Below are 18780 nucleotides of genomic sequence, written 5' to 3' on the forward strand. Positions count from 1 at the left end.
TTCTAATAATTGTATTATAAAGTTACTGCAACCGAAACTCGGAAATACGCATGTACAGCAAATGTACATACCTTTGCAGCCCTTTTTCTAATGCTGGAGTGATTCTGAACTGACAACTTAACATTCATATTTTAAGGCAGTTCATTATTTTTAACATTCATCGAGCGTGGGAATAAGCACCAAATGCAGTAAAGTGAATTACCGGAGGCGGAATTTTACCGAGAAATATGTGAATCAAATTAACCCATGTAGATCTAGCGTGACGTACGTCACGTGAATTACGAGAACTCTTATCTGAAGTAGGACTATTTCATCATCAAATAAATGTTTTTTATTCCTTTCAAAAAATCAAGTCGTATATGACAGAAGAAAATATTCATTTAGCTAAAATGACTACTTTTTAAAGAGGATTTTTTTTCTTTCGCGTCACGGCATGTAAAAAATGCAAGCGTTAAGGGGTAGTGAAATTTTCATTAACAATCGCTTAGTTTAAAATCGGCCTGGAATCTTTTAATAAGTAGTTTCTCAGGTCTGCAAGAGAAATCCCGTGCATTTATTTAAAGCTTATCCTATAGTCAATTCCGTAATGTGGTATAGATATCAGAAAAGTAGTGCTTTTCCTATGCAGTTATACAGGGAATTATTTAAGAACTGCTGATATGTGAAATTTTGGAGATGACTTTTGAGTGGACGAAATAAAATTTTGTACGTAGGTAATATAATATAAAAATGATGAGATATAATCGATGAATAAAAATGATATAAACGATTTAGCTCTCACGGTTACACTCAGAGTCAAAATTACAGTTGAAAATTACAGTTTTTAAACATCCTGATATATAACTGACAATATGAGAAATTCAAATCGCACTTATAAATACTTAATTTTTAAAGTAATGATTCTATCACTTTTTTTGGGGGGGGGGACATTTACTTCCACACTGTTTTCAAAATCCCATATTTTATTTTTAATACAATATTTATTACCACAACCGAACCTCGAAAGGAAACATTTTGAAGAGTCCGATTCGCGTGATTTCGCCGTCGATCTTTTCTTCGGTAGTTACTACTACTGATTTCACGATTTTTTTTATATGATTTACAAAATGCGTAAAAGGAAATATTTAGTGTGTTTTACTCTAACAAAATGTGAGAATATCGCCCATGATATTACTCTGAAGAGCCAAAAAAAACTGTTATACCTGCCTATTAATACGCTTCGATTAAAAAAAGGTAGATATTGCCATTTTGAAACTAATTGTGTGATCTACGTAATTGTTCTTAACATCATTAAAGATCATAATCGCTGTACAAAAATTTATCCCGTTCCCTCAAATAGCATGCTGTTTAAAAAGCCATATGTTGGCAAAGTTATTTTTCAATCTCCTTGTGTATGATAGGGATTTCTGTAGCAATTCCGTCTGTTTGCTGTTCTGACGACAAACTCACTGAAGAGGTATGTATTATAACTTTATATTGATCTTTTAATTAAATATTAATAAATGTATGGATAGTATTATGATTACCATCACTTTTTAGGTGTGCCAGTCATGAAACAACTACTGAATGAAAGAAATTCGCCATGAAATTCTTGCTGGGTATGTTAATCCAGGCATCTTTGTCACAAATATATCTGAATTAACCTACCCGACGTAAAACCAAGTCATCAGTGAAAAAAAGTAAGTTAAAATTTTGCATTATGAACTTATGCTTAACGTATAACATACTACATAGTTGACTTTAATTTTGTATGGAAAAGGGTCGTAATATTTTTTCTTTGATTCACGCTAAATTGTTAATGCAGTAAAGAAAATGTGAGAAGGGATTCAAATGCATTTGGTTACAATATATATTGTTCAAATTGTCTGTAGTATGGGGAAATTAATAATTTCAAAAACATAACTTTTTTTTTGAAGTAATGTTCACTATATAAAATTTTTAAGTTAAAATTGCTCAAATTTGTGGTGCAGGGAACTTACACATTCTCTGAATAAAGTGAAGTAGAAAATTTCTAATGACCATGTTTAACATCAACTAACAAAATTTCTTGCATTTGTTTACTTGAGGTTTTCACTAAAGTAATTCACTATTTGACGTGATAACTCTAATAAATTCAAAATGTTTTCACCATTTTTTAAAAATCTCATATTTTTTTATATAGTTTTCATATTTTTTATCATATTTTTTCATATGGTTTGTTCAGTGCGGCTTTGAGGAGAATAGCCTAGCTCCCGACATAAAGTCTGGGGCTGTCTGCTTCTATGGTAACGAGTGAGATGAAGGAATCGATTGGTCTACCGCAGTGTACCCTTTCTAAATTTTTCGTAACGCTGTGTACCTTTAATAAAAAATGAATGTATTTTTTGCTACAAAAATTTCCACAAAAGTTAAAAATCACAACTAGCTGTTGACACCACTAATTATTAACTGTTAACTCTGCCAAAAATAGCCAATAGAAAATTACGTAATCGTAAACTTTCATGGCAAGCTTTGTTTTTAAATAAAATTTTTTGAAATTTTCGTTTGTTGACCTCCATTAAACTGTCCCCGTACCCCTTGGGGTACGTGTGGAAACACTGGCTCTACCAGATTGGCTGCTTTATCCGCTTTCAAGAGAACTCTTCAAATTTTTGAATTAATATTTAGACTATCTTTTGCTTTTTCTTAGGGAGAATAAATAATATAGGCTTCAACGAAACCGTATTTTCATTTATGCTTTTATTTTATTGGATATGCGTTAATTTATTTGGAATACAGTTGTTATTTATTTATTGGAAATAATTTTTTTTTTGTAATGGTGGTTAAAAATATTTTTTCTAATCAGCCTCTTTTGCCTCGTGAAAAAACTTAGGAGATTATTACTCATGTTTCGATCAATATTTTCTTTCTCTGAAAAAAGAATATCTTTCTTTAATCGTTATATTCAAGAGAGGCATTTGATTTAGATTTCTTATACATAGCTTTTCTTTTTCATGCGATTAACTGTTGTTACATACATAAAACTGGAATAAGCATTTCATTCCTGTCTAAGACATGACATATTTGTGAAAATATGGCTCTATGGAAATGATGTTTAAAATTTGTTAAATTTTATTACTATCCCAAAGACAAATGAAGAACTAAAATTCTATGAATGATTTCGATATCAAAACTTATTATTATATAAATATTAGTTTGCCGTTTGTTTTAACAAAAAGCAATTTTCAATTTCAAATTTGTAATTAACTTTTTTCATTATAATTTTTGTTTGTATAAAAAGAATAATATTTTCATTCAGCTTTTGAATATCTCTTATTAAATGATCGGATAAAGCATTTACATCAGCAAGTTCATTAACATTAAAACTTACATTTTTTTATCTATGAAATTTTAAAGACTATAAGGCTTTAAAAAACATCTAACTAAGAAAAAGAAATCAAAATTTAATTAAATAAATCAATTTAAAACTCTTTTAAAACATATCTATTAGAATAATGTATTAAGCAATTCTTATTTTAAATTTTATAATGCCTTAGCTTTTGTAATATCGTACATTTAAAAAGAAGAAACAAACTTCTTAGTTTTAATGTTTTGGTCTTTTTAAAAAAATATTTAATTTTGTTAAGAAACTAAGAATTTTGAAGAGTTTTCTCTGATCATAAATTTAATGAAAAGAAAAGTAACATTACGACAAGAGAATAAAAGAAAGACGAGTTCCTCTAGGACTGCCACTAATACTAGGGAAGGGGAGAAAAGATTCGCCGGCTTGTGCCAAGCTAAGATCATAGTAATCATGTGCAACCAGTTCCCGCCACGACGCGAGACGGGTGTCTGGAGCTTTTCTCCTGAAAGCCGTACTAACAGTTCTTTTCTTTTAAATGCTGATAAGTCTCTTTAAGTGCGAATATATTAATTTCTTCAATCTTTTATGTATTAAATGTATTGCTACTGTCATGCTAAAAATTAGTCTTATTTATCTTATATACAATATGATAAAACAAAAATTAAGTGCGAAATAAAACTAAGCATTAAAAAAAAAATTTGTAATTACTCCCAGCTCTCACGTTTTATTACTGAGTTGAAAAAATTTTCTATCTAGTAGGGTCTTTCCTTTAAATGAATTCTGATGTTTAAGTAAGGAACACTAAATCATTTATTAAGTATACCTGAATTTTATTTATTTTAACTTTGTTTATTGAAAAGGTCCTGTTTCTCCCTTTTCTACAGCTAAAGCATGTTGGGAGCCCTATTTACTGAGAGAACAATGTTGCTTTTTAATATTATAAACCTTAATTATATATTAGTACTCTTTTCCGCATTATAATTTGTTTGCCGATTTAATTTGATATAATTTCTCTCTGTATTGCAGGGTTGGAAAAATGACCATATTCTATATGACTGTTGATGAAATAAAAGGGCATGCGATAAATTGCAAGTATGTGTTACCTAACTGTTATTGATGTTGTGACTTTTGATGTTTGTGTCTAAGTGTTCCAATTAGTCGAATTTTAATTTTGAAGAATTCTTCAATCTAAATTGATTCCATCTCAGTAGAAAATAACGTTTAATATGATTCAAGGGGAAAAATATAAAGGTAACTCAAGGCTATTAAGCTTAATATATACACCTTGATAAAATTTGATATTATTCAGCTTTTTATTCCTTTTGGTGCTTAAGTGAATGTGACTCCTCTTAGTTTATCAATCGCGTTTCCAAGAAATTAAATTTCGTATTTAGATTTTGTTTCCATGAGCTCTAGTTTTTAAGCAAAAAACACTTATTAATTCTGAACTTGTCGAACGTGAAACAATCGAGCTCATTCTTAAACAGAACAAACGTAAATCAATTGGTTAGTTAAAATTACAATTTAATTTCAGTTAAAAGGTTAATTCGAGTTGCATCTAAGTTATATTTCAGAAAATTAAGTCTCAAAATTATTAATAACTATGGGCATTTATGTGTATGTTAAGTTGTATGTATATACATTACTGGTCATTAAAAATTGCTGTACCAGGAAGGAATGCCAATAACAGAATATTTATTGGGCACATGCATTATAGTGGGAAGAACAAGTTAATAAATTTTCAGGATATTTGGATGTTTAGATCCTGAGGTATCAGTACTCAGTAGCCTCCCCCGACAGTAATAACAGCAGTTATTCTCCAGGGCATCGAGTCGAGCAGAAGCTAGATAGCATAGACGGGTACAGCATTTTATGCAGTTTCAATATTATGCCACAATTAATCGACCGTCGTGACCGACGAGTGGTGGCGTGCCACTCATTCGACAACCACTGACCAGACGTTTTCAATTTATGAGAGATCAGAAGAACGTGCTGCCCAGGGCAACAGGCGAACATGTTTTGTATCAAGGAAGGTCAGGATAGTGCGGGCAACCTGCGGTCGTACATTGTCTGCTGAAACGTAGCGTTATGGAGGCCTCGAAGATAAGGTAGAGCAACTGGCCCTAACACATCAGAAATGTAACGGCAGCTGTTCGAAGTGCCGGCAATGAACAAGAGGTGATCGAGACGTGTATCCAGTGGCACCCCATACTATTACTCCAGGTGATGGGCCAGTATGACGATGTCGAATGCAAGCTGCCAATGGGCGTTCTCCACAATGTCGCCAAACACGGATGCGGCTATCATGATGCTATATACCGAACCTGGATTCGTCTGAAAAGACGTCATGCCATTCCTGTGTCCAAGTTCGTCGTTGATCACACCATTGGAGGCGCTCCTGTCTGTGATGCAGCGTCAAGGATAGCCGAAGCCATGGTCACCGTGCTGACAGTCCATGCTACTGCAAACGCATCGAACTGTTCGTGCAGACACTTGTCTTACAAATGACCCCATTTGGTGACTCAGGGTTCGTGACGAAGCTGTACGATTCCTTAAGGCCATGTGAATAATATGTCTGTCTACTGGGCTGTTAGTGATGGGGCCGCTGAGATCCTGCACAGCGTTCCATGTGACCGTCATGAACCCATCGATTTCATATTCTAGTAATAATCATGGGATCCCGACCAACGCGAGAAGCAATACTTCGGTATGATAAACCGCAATCCCGGTAGGCCACAATTCGACCTCGATCAAACTCGGACACTGCTCGTAGGTATTTCTACTTACACGAGTCAAAAACTTTTTTACTCAAGAACATCGCTCAAATTTTTCTGTATGAGAAACTCAGTGACAAATCTCTTTCATACACATTGTAGGTGTCACAACCGCCGCCTGCCTTGCTTGAATGCGCTGATAAGCTAATCATTTGCATACCACAACATGCTTTATCCATCCTGCAAGTTTCTCGTTTGTGGTGAGTCGCCTTCCTAGTGTAACAATTTTCATGGCCAGTAGTGTATATATATGTATGAAGTGTGACACATTTTATTATATTTGTATTGCTGAATTTTTGCACTTACTAAATTTCTTATGGAAATTAATGACATTCAAATAGTACAGGCAAGTAAATTTTATATCTTGCGATATATTTTATAACAAAAATGACCAAAGGTATTGACACTTGAGTTACCTATATATATTTTTATATAAATTAACTCCTGCAGGACCGGCAGATAGAGAAACGCCTTCTAACTATGAATATTAAAAAGTACGCATATGTACTAATACCGAATTTCGGTATTATCACTGTACAGTAATGATCTTGGTTCGCTAAGAATTAGAAGGGCACGTTTTCTACATGATATTGGGGACTGTGGAGATAGAATCGCCTGATCACATATATGTGATCACGGTCCTGAATGTGTTAAACTTTACTAAGTAAATTTTTCGATATTTAAACTACTTTGGACCACTCTACAATTGTTTAGATTTTCAACTTATTTTTTATACGGTTTCAAAGCATGCATAAGTATTTCAACTACGCAAGTTTTGGTCTTGTTCCTTTTTATTTACTGAAATAATTTTTTTTTTATTCTGTCTCTGAATACCTTGTTTCTACTTGCAATTTAAGGTGACATAAATTAGCTTCAACTTAACACGTTGAGTGCCATGGGCGTCACTGGTGACCGACACTGAGTTTGTTCGTAGCACCACGAGGCGAAGAAACTAATGCAATACATACTGAGAAAATCATTTTGGTTAGGCGGGCAAGTCATATAAAATTAGCGAGGTGTCCAACGTGCTGGTTAGACCTCTTCTAAGATCAAAAGCGTCACATCAGGAATGATTTTCTAAATTTTTCAACGTCATTTACTTAAAACTACAAAAACACTTCCACTTTTTATTAGATAATTAAGTTATTTTAGTAGTTAATCTAACGAAATTATTTAGTAATTGTTTCTTCAGAAAAATAATTGTTCTGAATAATAAAATTGTTCTCTGCTGAACGAAAAAAAATTATAATGTGAATATATTAGTTTCCCTTCATGTCATTCAACGATTTTAAATGATTTGTTCCAGTTGGAATACAATTATAATGAACTAAGTCAATATCTATTAGTTAATGTATCACGTAAAACAGCTTAATGTTTTGAATTTTTTTGCACAAAGTGAAATGTTTCCTGGCACTTTCTAGTACAGATTTTTTTAATGTGATTTATCGACCTGACGCTGCAAACACTCGCAGCGTGACAATTTTGAACTGAGAAAAAAATTAGAACTTGATTTCTGATGAGTGATGCTTAAATTAGTTGGTGCGTAGAATTGATAACTGTGTTAATTAATTTGTAACTACGATGGATTGAACTCATTGTTTCAATAGGTTTCATCTTAATTAAACGAAATATTTGCTTTATTACTATAAAGTATAAATGCAGCATATGATTTTTTACATGAATGTTAAATTATTTTTGAAATATTTTATTATATTATAAAAAAGTAGGTATCCCACAACTTATAAGAATTTTTACAATTATTTAAAAAGAATTTCATTCGTTAAATCTTTCATAATTCTAAGAACTTTTCTGCAATTCAATTTTATAATGTCATGTAAAGTGAATTAAAAATCATGATACAAGCTCAAACATCAAGTGCGCAAAATAGTTTTTTAAAAGAATAATAAAACTTTGCACAATGTTGACATTTTAATTTGGACCGGACTAATTCCAAAATCATCCCATCCGGACTAAGTCCAAAACCAAAATAAATTTGTTACAATCAAAGTTAATTAGTAATCATTTTTTTAACGTTTAAGCTGCTCTGATAAAACGAATGCGTTATATTGTAGTTCTCTCTTTAAAAAAAAAACTAGTAAAAAACGGAGGCACTTCGCCCCAATTCCGCAAGATTTAAACCTTAATACTTTTTTATTTTTACATGCAGTGCGCAAGATAAAAAAAAGCAGATACTTATAATTAAACATTTGAAATTTTACGAACAAGGACTTAAGGAAGATTTGCTTTTATGTCTGATTTCTAACTTAAAATGCCGTTTTCTCTCATTAATATTATAACCGGCGTCGAATACTTGACCCAGTCATTGGGCTTACGACTATAGAAGTTCTACTCAGTCTTGTAATTTTGAATCCTGTTCAGAAAATAAGGATACTCTTAGACCAAACATTGGGTCATACTAGCTTGCGCGGGAACTTGTAAATAGAAGTAACTCGCATTTGCATTACATTAAGAGGAAAACAAAAACCCAATAGCAAAGGGATTTCAACTCATGATCTGTTTATCACTGAGGACATTATACGTCAGGACCTTGGTCAGGTCAAGCTGGAAGCAATATTCGTATCGACCAGCCATTTGGATGTGAACCTGGGTTACTTCAAAGAGAGGCGAGAGTAAATCATCACGACTTGGAAGATTTAATATTTACTCGCATATTTGGAGTTAGATCCTCGAACTGTTAAATCCTAATGCATGAATATCCTATCATTAGACCAAAAGTTCCTAAAAATGTTCGCTTTTATATTTTTCCCGCTGTACTACACATTCAGGTGATTTAATATCATGAAAGCTAACACATATAGCAGAAATGTAGAAACCTAAAACACACTATTTAACCCCTGCAAAAAAAATGAAAATTTTCCTGATAAGCCATGCTTACGTTTGTTAATCTCCTTAAAGCTGCTAGTAGAAACAAGATATAAAAAGTTTCTAGCACTACGGAAATTTGATATTTTTGCCTATATTGAAAGACATGTTGGAAAATTCTTAATGTTATCATGATAGTTGTAATAAATAATGAGCAAATTAAGGCTATTTCACTGAATAACTTGTATTCTAATAAAGCCTAATTTCTATGAACTAATTGCCAATCATAAAGGTTTCCTCAAATTATTTACAGCTAGTCATGTAATCAGACACAAAAAAGTGCACTCTCACTGATATCTGAATATCTCTTATATTCATCAGATTTGAATTCTTGATTATTAAAAATCTAAAATATGGTCCCAATCCCAATAGTAAGGGCAGAAGAGCAGTCAACCACTTAAACCACTAAATGTTAATGATATTTCTTTTTGTGTTTTCCCTATTTCACTGGATCTTTAAGAGGGAATCGAAAAGCTAATTATTAGATCAAACTTTCATATTATTCATTAGTTTAATGCACTAGTTTTAGCACTGCAGTTTCCCTTCAAAACATATCTTTAAAAGCAGGCACATCTTTTTTCAATATGCATCATTTTTATTACACGAAACCTAGTATTAACTATTCGACCTAAAATAACATTTGCTACATTTTCGTTAAAATATGAATTGCTAGCTAAATACCCGTTTAAGAAAAGAAATAAAAAAAAGCAATTATTCAGTACAAAACAGCACTACGAAATGTGCCCGAAACTGAAAGGCATGTACTAGCGCAATTGATAATGCTAAAATCATTCCTTATTGTAAAATCATTTATTATTTTTCATTATTGCCGGTGGCTTTACATTATTAGATAAAGCAAAACACTCTTATAGTAATTTATCCCATCAAATGCATTCAGTATCTTTTGGCACGATGCTATAGCAGGAAACCAACTCGTCATAGTCAAAATTTACCACGATCGTGCTGTTTCCTCTGATAAGTTGTAGCCTGTTATAATCTCTTTCCACAGTATTTAAATGGTTCTGTACCAAATATACTTATATAATACCTTGTATCTGTGTTCGTGTGTTTGGTACACTTTAAAATTGCAATTGCCATGATACCAGTAGTGCCTGTTACTAAAACAAATTAAGATTCAGTGATGTCAAAAATTGTATGGCGATTTTTTATTTTTCTCCTAAACGAATCAGTGCAGTTCAATTTTGCTTTTTAGTGTGCCGCAAATCGTAAAGACACATTTCCCAGTGCAACACCGAAGTCAAACATCACTGCTTGTGGTCAGTAAACGGGTGGGTGAGCCTGCGTACGGATTGAGGGTACGCGGTATTAGTTCTCGATAAGCTGTTTTACCTCTTAGTGCTCGACTTCATGCGCAGGTCATCGGGCAACTAAATCAGGACAGCCATCCCTTCTGCAGCTCATCAAAATTGCGACGGCATGTCTAGATCATCCTCAGGGATGTTTCCCAGACCGTCACCAATAGCCCATTGTGAAACTCTAGTGCTACGTAAATAAAGTACTTATCTTCCTTTGCCTTTTAGTACGCAGCATATTTTTCAATTATTGCTATAATAGTATGATAATTTTTTACTTTTTTCTAAAATTCTATTTCTCTATTAATTTTGCGTATCAGTACGAAACTTTATATTAGTTGTATTAATTTTAAATTATTTAATTTAATTAAAATGCGTTTTAAAAGCATAATTATAAAAAAATAATCACGATGTTTCAAATTACTTTAAGAATACTAACTTAGTGACGTATCCACGTATGTTAACTCACTCCCGTTGATCATAGAGTTTATATATCGTAACGAATTAAAGTCATTTCTGACATGAAAACTTTCAAATTAACTCCCTTTTTTGATTAATGAAAGCTATAAGCAAGCAAACATCACTGGTGCTATCTTTAAAATATATGTATGAAAAAATATCGTCTGTAATTCAATTTATATCAATGGCGAATTCATAATTTGCTTGAACTCACTTTCTTCTATAATTTATAATTAAAATTACTATTCAAGATAAAAATTTAAAAAAAAGAACTTGTTATTGAACTTGTTTCTCCAAAATGATGACGTCCTCTTACAGATAGAAGGTGGTTGAAATTTTAGGCCCCTACTTTTTATCTCACACTGAATAGCGTTAAGATGATCGTATTCTTAAATTTTCATTTCTTAAAAACTATTTGACTTCATTCAAGTTTTGAATTTTTTCATTTAAAATGCATAGCTTAATGTTATGTAAAAATTAGCATTTATTTAAATTTAAGATTGTTACCATTTACCTTTTCGCTACGATCGCTGTACCGTTTGATAACAGGCTCAATCTGCTTCAAACTGCCACAGGTCCCTTGCCGTCAGACTAACCGCGGAAGATTGTTTTACGTGGTATTTCTCCCCATGTAATACAAATAAGGGTTGGTACCATCAAAAAATCTTACACGTAGGCAAATTTCACTCAATACTTGATCCAGGAGTTCCCCTTTCTTCGGTATTGGGTTAAAAATTACAAGCTTACAGAGTTGAACATTTGTAGTCGTAAACCCAAAATTTGGTTGGCTGTTCAACGGTTGGAGAGAAAATACTACGAAAAGTATACTTTGAATGCGCTTAATATATTTTATAGATTAGAAAGATACTTTTCTTAGGGTTATGAAACAGTGGGAAACACCGTAATAAAAGATGGATGCTTCGTTTCTAGTGCAAACAGGAAAAGCTGAGAGAATGCGAAAAAACTAATGTGGTTTCGCGTGTCGACTTTTAAAATTACCGATATTGAATTAAATTACTAAAAAAATATCCTAGATGCATTTTTATATATATTTGCAAAATCACCAAACATCGTTATGTGACACTTAAATAAGTCCGAACATCAGCCTACCGATATACAATGAACAAACTTAGCGATGATCTGTTCAGCATCGTCACCTGTGACGAGCGGACTGCCGTACGAAAGGGTTAAGAGAACTGCTAATATAAAAATTTATCTTTTACGTAGAATCATCTTTTAGCCAGCTCCCTGTTTTTAGTAGATACACGCCGGCTATATGGTGACTGATGTACGTTAAATATGTCGAGTCACAAAGTCCTCCACGTTCCCATTATAAATCATACCTCTGGGGGTATTGATCCAGGATTTTCCTTGTCTTCTGGATTGGTTCAAAATTACAAGGCTACGGAGTTGAACATTAGTTGTCGTAAACACAAAATTGGGTCGGCTGTTCAACGACGGATATATATGCATATATAATAAAGTTTTTGATTCACTTAAAAAGTTCCTCACCTATGGCAAGTTACACAAAAGAGGGAATTAACATTTTCTGCCCCAATATATCGACCCTTCTACCTATAATATTTGAACCCTATTTTATTTCCAGATTACGGCTGCCTCCATAATTTGAGGGTCAAGAATTCAGATCCGTCGAAAAAGAGTATGTTTATTTATGGATAGTTGACCGTGTAAAGCTAAGCACAAATGGTGCTAGGGTTTGAAATTCGTCGTTAAGACTTCTGAGTTACTACTTCCGATTGATTTTTACTCCTAAGTTTTAAAAAAGTGCACCATCCAGTAATATTATACTTGTAGTGTTTACAATATAATACGTTATTTCAATTTAAATTTCAATAAATGAATTCGGAAGTCTCCTCAAGCATGCTATGATGCCACCCAAAAAATTACAAACTCTGATACTTCATAGAATTAGAGCCAAATAAGGGATAACACTCAAAACATGGTAAACCTTACACTTTATTTATGTTTTGATATTAATTTTCTAAATTTTATTTTAAGCTCACAACCAGTTAAAATTTGTAAATTACAGGAAATTTTTATGAATGGTAAAATTGAGTGCTAATTTTAATACAAATTATACTAATAAAACTTCCTATAGTCCATTCCACCTTAAGTTGGCACTGGAGAGAAAGGTAGGAAATGTAATACTCCGCCTTTGAAAAGTAGTTCTTCGCTATTTAGGAATTAATTGCAGTTTAAATGCGCGTACAAATATAAATAAATGTTGCATAGTAAGAAAAGTATGTCTTGAAACATTCATTAGAAGTTTTTCATGTTTAAATGTATTTAACTTATAAATACCTTCTCAGTAAAGCGAATGTACAAAGAAGAAGGAGGTGTTTTAGTTTGGCGCTGAATTAGTTTTCAAGGACAAGGAATTGGCTATGTTTCTACACTGGTCAGTCAGCTTTTCCATTCGCCTTGGCTTTGCTTAAGTGTCCTAACACTTGTGCAGTTCTTATTTCGTTTTTTTTTTTTTTTTTGTATTTGATTATTTAATTTTCTAAATATTAACCTCATCTGTACAATATTTAATGAAAATTTTTTTCCCCTCAGAATAAATGGAAAAAAAAAAAACACCCCAATAGACAGGTGAATATTATTAAACTGATGACAGTTGAGCATATTTGCTGTGTAGCTAATTCAACTTGTGATTTTATTATTATTTTTTTACGACAAAAGAAAAATTTTTTTCGCTTTATTCGATCTCTGGAAAGTTTCAAATTTTGCGTCTTTTGCGCCATGTTTAGTTCTGAAGTACAATTCGCTTTTTATAGGAACTTAAATAATGTCAAAATTTAAGATTTTTAGTTTGTGCAATTAAAGGGACTTTTAAATATTACCTGAAATACAATTTCCATAATAGAAGTGTTAATTCGTTAGTTATTAACTAATAAAATGTATAGGAATTGAAATAATTTCAAAAAAGACGCAAAATTTGAATCATTAATTTTTTTTAAACATCGAAAGGTTAATTTAAACCAATCAATATTTTAATAATTATTTTTGAAATACAAAGCCCAAAAAGCTGAGAAATCCTTTCTCTTATGTAGAAAATATTAAGATATTTCAGTATCTGACAAAATATTTCGAGACTAACTAATTCTACTGTACTTAAATAACAAATTATACGGATTTTTCTCTTAAGCCTCCTTTCACCTGCAAAGATCCTGAAAAGTAAAGGAAAGGTCTGATATTTCAAAATATGTATTTTCTTTTGAAGAAATGCGCCTACCCATCCAAGTAGAATTTCGCCTGATGAGAAATTGTGGATTGAATTCAATTCAGGGCTACCCCACAAAGAGTTTGCAGAAGGAACGGTCAACTATTAAAATATTAAATGAATAACATGATTACCACCAGGATAGGTGGTTATCATGTTATTCAAAGAGTTCCTGTTTTGAGTCTAAGAGGGTGGGATATGGCAGCTGAAAACATGGGGGGGGGGCGAACAAACAGTACGCGCCCCCCATATGGATAACACTAATTATTTTTTCCCGGTAAGTTCTTTTGTCTCTTAGAAGCAAATATATTTCAGGAAAAAAAATTTTATAGTAAATAAAAAACTTTTCTGAAATTTTTTTTAAAATTTTTTATTTATAAAAAAAAAGAACAGTAAATATTAAAAAAACATAGGTATGATATTTTTTATGATCAATGATTTCCTGCCTATGTTGACCTTTTCTTCCCCAACAAAACACCAATGAGGGATAAAATAATGTACATTAATCTACACAAAATAAGCATATAAAAATAAAATAATACAAAGTATTTAAAACGAAGTATTTATGCGCATCTATGCATTTCGTTTTTTTTTTTTACTTAGATTTCAGCAAAAAAGAATCTTTTTAAATATTTTTTTTTTGTTTAAAATTAGTTTCGTTTAATTAAAAAATTATAATAAGAAAAAAAAACAGTAAGTATTATAAAACATAAGTATGATCTTTTACATGATCAATAATTTCCAGCCTATGCTGACTTTTCCTTCCCCAACAAATCACCAATGTGGGATAAATTAATGTACATTAATCTACACAAAATAAGAATATAAAAATAAATATTTAAAACAAAGTATTTTTGCGCATCTATGCATTTCTTTTTTTTTTTTTTTACTTATATTTCAGCAAAAAAGAATATTTTTAAATATGTATATTTTTTTCTGTTTAAAATTAGTTTCGTTTACTTAAAAAATCATAATAAGAAAATCTGCTTTTTAAATACTAATTAAGAAATCAGCTTACAACTAGTATCTTAAAATAATGATTATGAGAAATGCTCTAAAAAATCGTGCTCTTTTCCGTATTCTGTACAAAATTTTAGTACGATTCTTGGTTTTTTAAAAAAAAATCGGTGTTTTGCTTTCTGAAACGCCAATACTGGCCACTTTCTCTCCCTTTGTTGCTACCTCATCCCCGTACTGACTTAAAGAGTAACCCAGTTTCCATGTAATCCGGTCTACCTACCTTTCTCTCCAGTGCCAGCTTAAGGTGGAATGGACTATACAATACTAAGGCTCTTCACTCATCGACTCGTATCCATATCATAAGCGGAGGGATACACCGGAAGTTTTCTAAATTTCTCCTGGTTTCAGGAAGATTGTTATTGTTTACATTAAGTCCATCTATTAACGAGTACCTATTGAGACTGATTTCGTAACTTTAATTATCGTCTGTACAAATATTAATGTAGTCAAAATTTGTCTCTCGAACTATTAAGGTTTCATCTTAGATCTTACTAGTCGTTTTCTTTTTTATTTAGCGCACTGTAGGCTGATGTTATTTGTACTGTTGAACGAACAAAAAAAATATTAAAAAAAACAAAGCTACTGAATCTCTTAGTTTTTTCACACGTTTAAAAAAAAATTCTTAATAACAGCCAACATACAACTTTTCAACTCCATAAGCGCTTACATAATGATGTAAATAAATTATATAAAACCTTTCTAAAATCTATTGCAGCGGCAACACGAATAAAGACTCAAATGATCTAAAACCAGTTTGTTTAGTTGGGCTGGAATGCATTTAGTGTCTGTTAAGCTTCCTGTGATAATGAACGTTATTTATGTAGTCCCTGAACTACGTTCGCAAACTTGGAAGAGTGGTGGGGCACATCATAAGGATTAGGGCCATAATTGTAGTTGTATGCCGCTTTTTATGGATTATTCTCGTACATTAGAAGCTAAAACACGCTTAATCATTTTAATTTCATGTTTTCTTAAAATTTACATTTAAATAGGCCAAGAATTAGCTGTTTTAATGTAAATTACTAATCTGGCAAACAAATTGACTCTGTAATTTAGCCGTTAAATCAATAGCTACAATAATCTGTGACCGTTTGAGTGCAATTTTGGACAATAATTTAAGAAAGTGAAATGTAGATAAAACAAAAATAATTTTGATAAATAAACGTGCCGATTCAAATGCACGTGATAAAAATAATGTGAAGTCTATAAAAATAATGTACCCCTATTAACGCATGACATTTCCGGGGCAGCATGAAATCGACACTAACACCTACTCAAACTGAAGAGAAATTTTGAGCACGTTGATGGTTTGTTAAACTTAGTGTTTTTTTTTTTTTTTAGTAAGGAACGAGTTGAATAAAAGCTTTATTTTCTAACTTGAAATGGTCAACTTTTTTGCCAACATTATTTCTCTTCAACGCAACGTTATTACTCTTCACCGTAGTGTTCTAAATTTAGAAAAAATATTGCTCGTATTATTGTAATTATCAATGCATAAATTCTTATGAAACTAATGTCACTCTAATTATTAACTGACATCAAAATCACTGTTTAATTGCCTTGATCAATTCTAATATCCACCAAGGAATATAATAGTTTGAAATTGATATTTTATTTATTTTTCTTTGATTAGTCAAATTCCCTCATATTAATTATTTTACTCCTGTCGCAATCTTTTATCAAACAAAAAAATCTACAGAAAGCTCAATGTACCCATTTATTAGTTTATTTTCAATGTTTCCTCGCTTTTGCTTTGCATTTTTATTGTTCTTTACTTTTAATACTCATATTAAAAATGACAAGATTTATTAAAAATAATATCTGCGTTACATTGGACCACACCCTATTAAATTATGTTTCATTTTGCATGCTTTTTTTTCATAATACCATCACATTTTGTTGACCAGACTAACACTTTAGGGTATTATAATTTTTTATGATACAAAATGAAATTGGTGAAAAAAAACCCTATCATTTACAGCTTTCAATAAAAATATATTATCAAATATTCGTCTTGAGAAGATAAAATCTTTTTAAGGGTAATCAAAAATACTTTTAATGTGTTATTTGTACTTAAATTGTATTCATCATTCATTTGAAATCTCACATTAGATTTTAACTTCGCTCTTTTCATTTGGAAACAATAAATTTAATTAAGAAATTGTTAGAGCATGATATACTTCAAAAATTGTTAAATCTTTGTTGTTATTTAAATTTATTATTTCTTTTTAAATTCTTTGCTTTATTGTTAAATCAATTTTTTTTAATATGAAATTGTATTAGAAATTACATTTTCATACCCTCCAACTTATGAGGATTTTGAAAATAATTCTTTCTAGTGGTAGCGAACCAAAGTAGAAATTTTTAAAGCAAATGGATCTCTCATAAAACTTTTATCAGAACTTAAGAATCTAGCCATATGGCCTGCACTTTTATAAGTAATAGTGGACAAGTTACGCTAAAATTAATTTTTTTTAAATATTAAGACATTAATTTTGCTACCGTCTGAAAAGAAGATTTCTGAAACTACGGAAATTCCGTAGCAGTTGGAGGGTATGCATTTTACTTATATAGCGATTATAAGTTCATTACTTCACGTAATTCTTGAGTCTCTAAGAAAATGACTTTTATATTTTATCGTTTATACGATTAATTTTACACGTATTTATTTAACACGCCGCGCCCTCTTTTATTCTAGAATAAAATAAAATAAACTTTGCCTAAAGGTCAGTTTCAGAACTTATTTTTCTCATTTTTTTAAGTGTTTGTTAAATGTTCATTCTTTTCAAATATTCTATTTGCAAAAAAATTTAAAAAACTAATATAAATTCATTCTCTTAAAATTTTCTTTTTTTTAAACCTAACTCCCATTAAATTTAAACATTTTGATTTTTAGACTGAAGAAATGTGTTAAGGAGTAGAAGTAAAAATTCTATAAAAAAAAAAACAAGTTTCCTAGTTCATTGTATACTTTTAATTTTATTGTAACTTGCGTAATTAGTTTACTTATTATGTTTTACTCGCTATAAAATAAATTGTAGAAATTTTAAATATGCTCTAAAGTTGTTACTGATAATATTAATTATAATTACACTTTTTATATTATAAAATATTTTTCTCTGAATTATGATAAAATATTTTTCAAGCAACAAAAAATACTTTTAAAGGATATTTGCATATCATCTGACATAATAAATCTAAACTGTACCTCCGTAATTTTTATTTGTTTGGTTCAGCAATCATACTAAATTTAAATGAGATTATGAAACTTGACAGAGTTAGGAGCCTGAAAATTGTTACATGGATTGAGGCAGTTAAATTCGAATTAAGATTACTAAATTCATGTTTAAGATAATATTTCTCATAAATTTATTATACCGAAGCTAACTATAAGAACGTTTAAAGTGTGCGCTTAAGATTTACTTTTAATCAATATTATCTTATAATTTTAAGTTTTACTAAAATTGGAAACTTTTTCTTACCTGGAAAATCCTAAATATTAATGTTTAAAAAAGTATACAGATTTTTAACGTGAAACTTAAAGCTAATGTGAGAAATATTATCATTAAAAATTTAAGAAATTATTCCTGATTGAATTGTGAATGAATTGCAGAGGAACGAAAAAAACCCATTGGGGAGGTACTACAGAAAGTTGACACAGATGACGCGGGCAACAGATTTAATCAGCGTGTTCTAAATCCCTCTTCAGTTTGATTTGGTGCAATCGTTGGTTTTATGCTTCCAGGCATGGGTACTTCGAAATTC

The 18780-nt window shown here is 31.1% G+C and overlaps 1 protein-coding gene across 6 annotated transcripts in view; it reads left to right on the plus strand.

Annotated features, from left to right (window-relative positions):
* LOC107456085 (uncharacterized) overlaps positions 1-18780 on the plus strand; it is a 61581-nt gene that overhangs the window by 26340 nt on the left and 16461 nt on the right. The window contains exons 1-3 of one of the 6 annotated variants that reach the window (XM_087152466.1): positions 1287-1456; positions 1540-1679; positions 4349-4414. The exons of 4 other annotated variants lie outside the window; for them this stretch is intronic. The gene's annotated coding sequence lies outside the window, so the exon portion shown is untranslated. Of the gene's footprint in view, positions 1-1286; positions 1457-1539; positions 2185-4348; positions 4415-18780 lie in introns of those variants that run through there. One more of the 6 variants, XR_015429452.1, reaches the window with a different exon arrangement.

The sequence above is a fragment of the Parasteatoda tepidariorum genome, chromosome 9, assembly GCF_982258835.1.
Source record: "Parasteatoda tepidariorum strain Cologne lab strain chromosome 9, Ptep-v5.0, whole genome shotgun sequence".
NCBI classification, from domain to species: domain Eukaryota; kingdom Metazoa; phylum Arthropoda; class Arachnida; order Araneae; family Theridiidae; genus Parasteatoda; species Parasteatoda tepidariorum.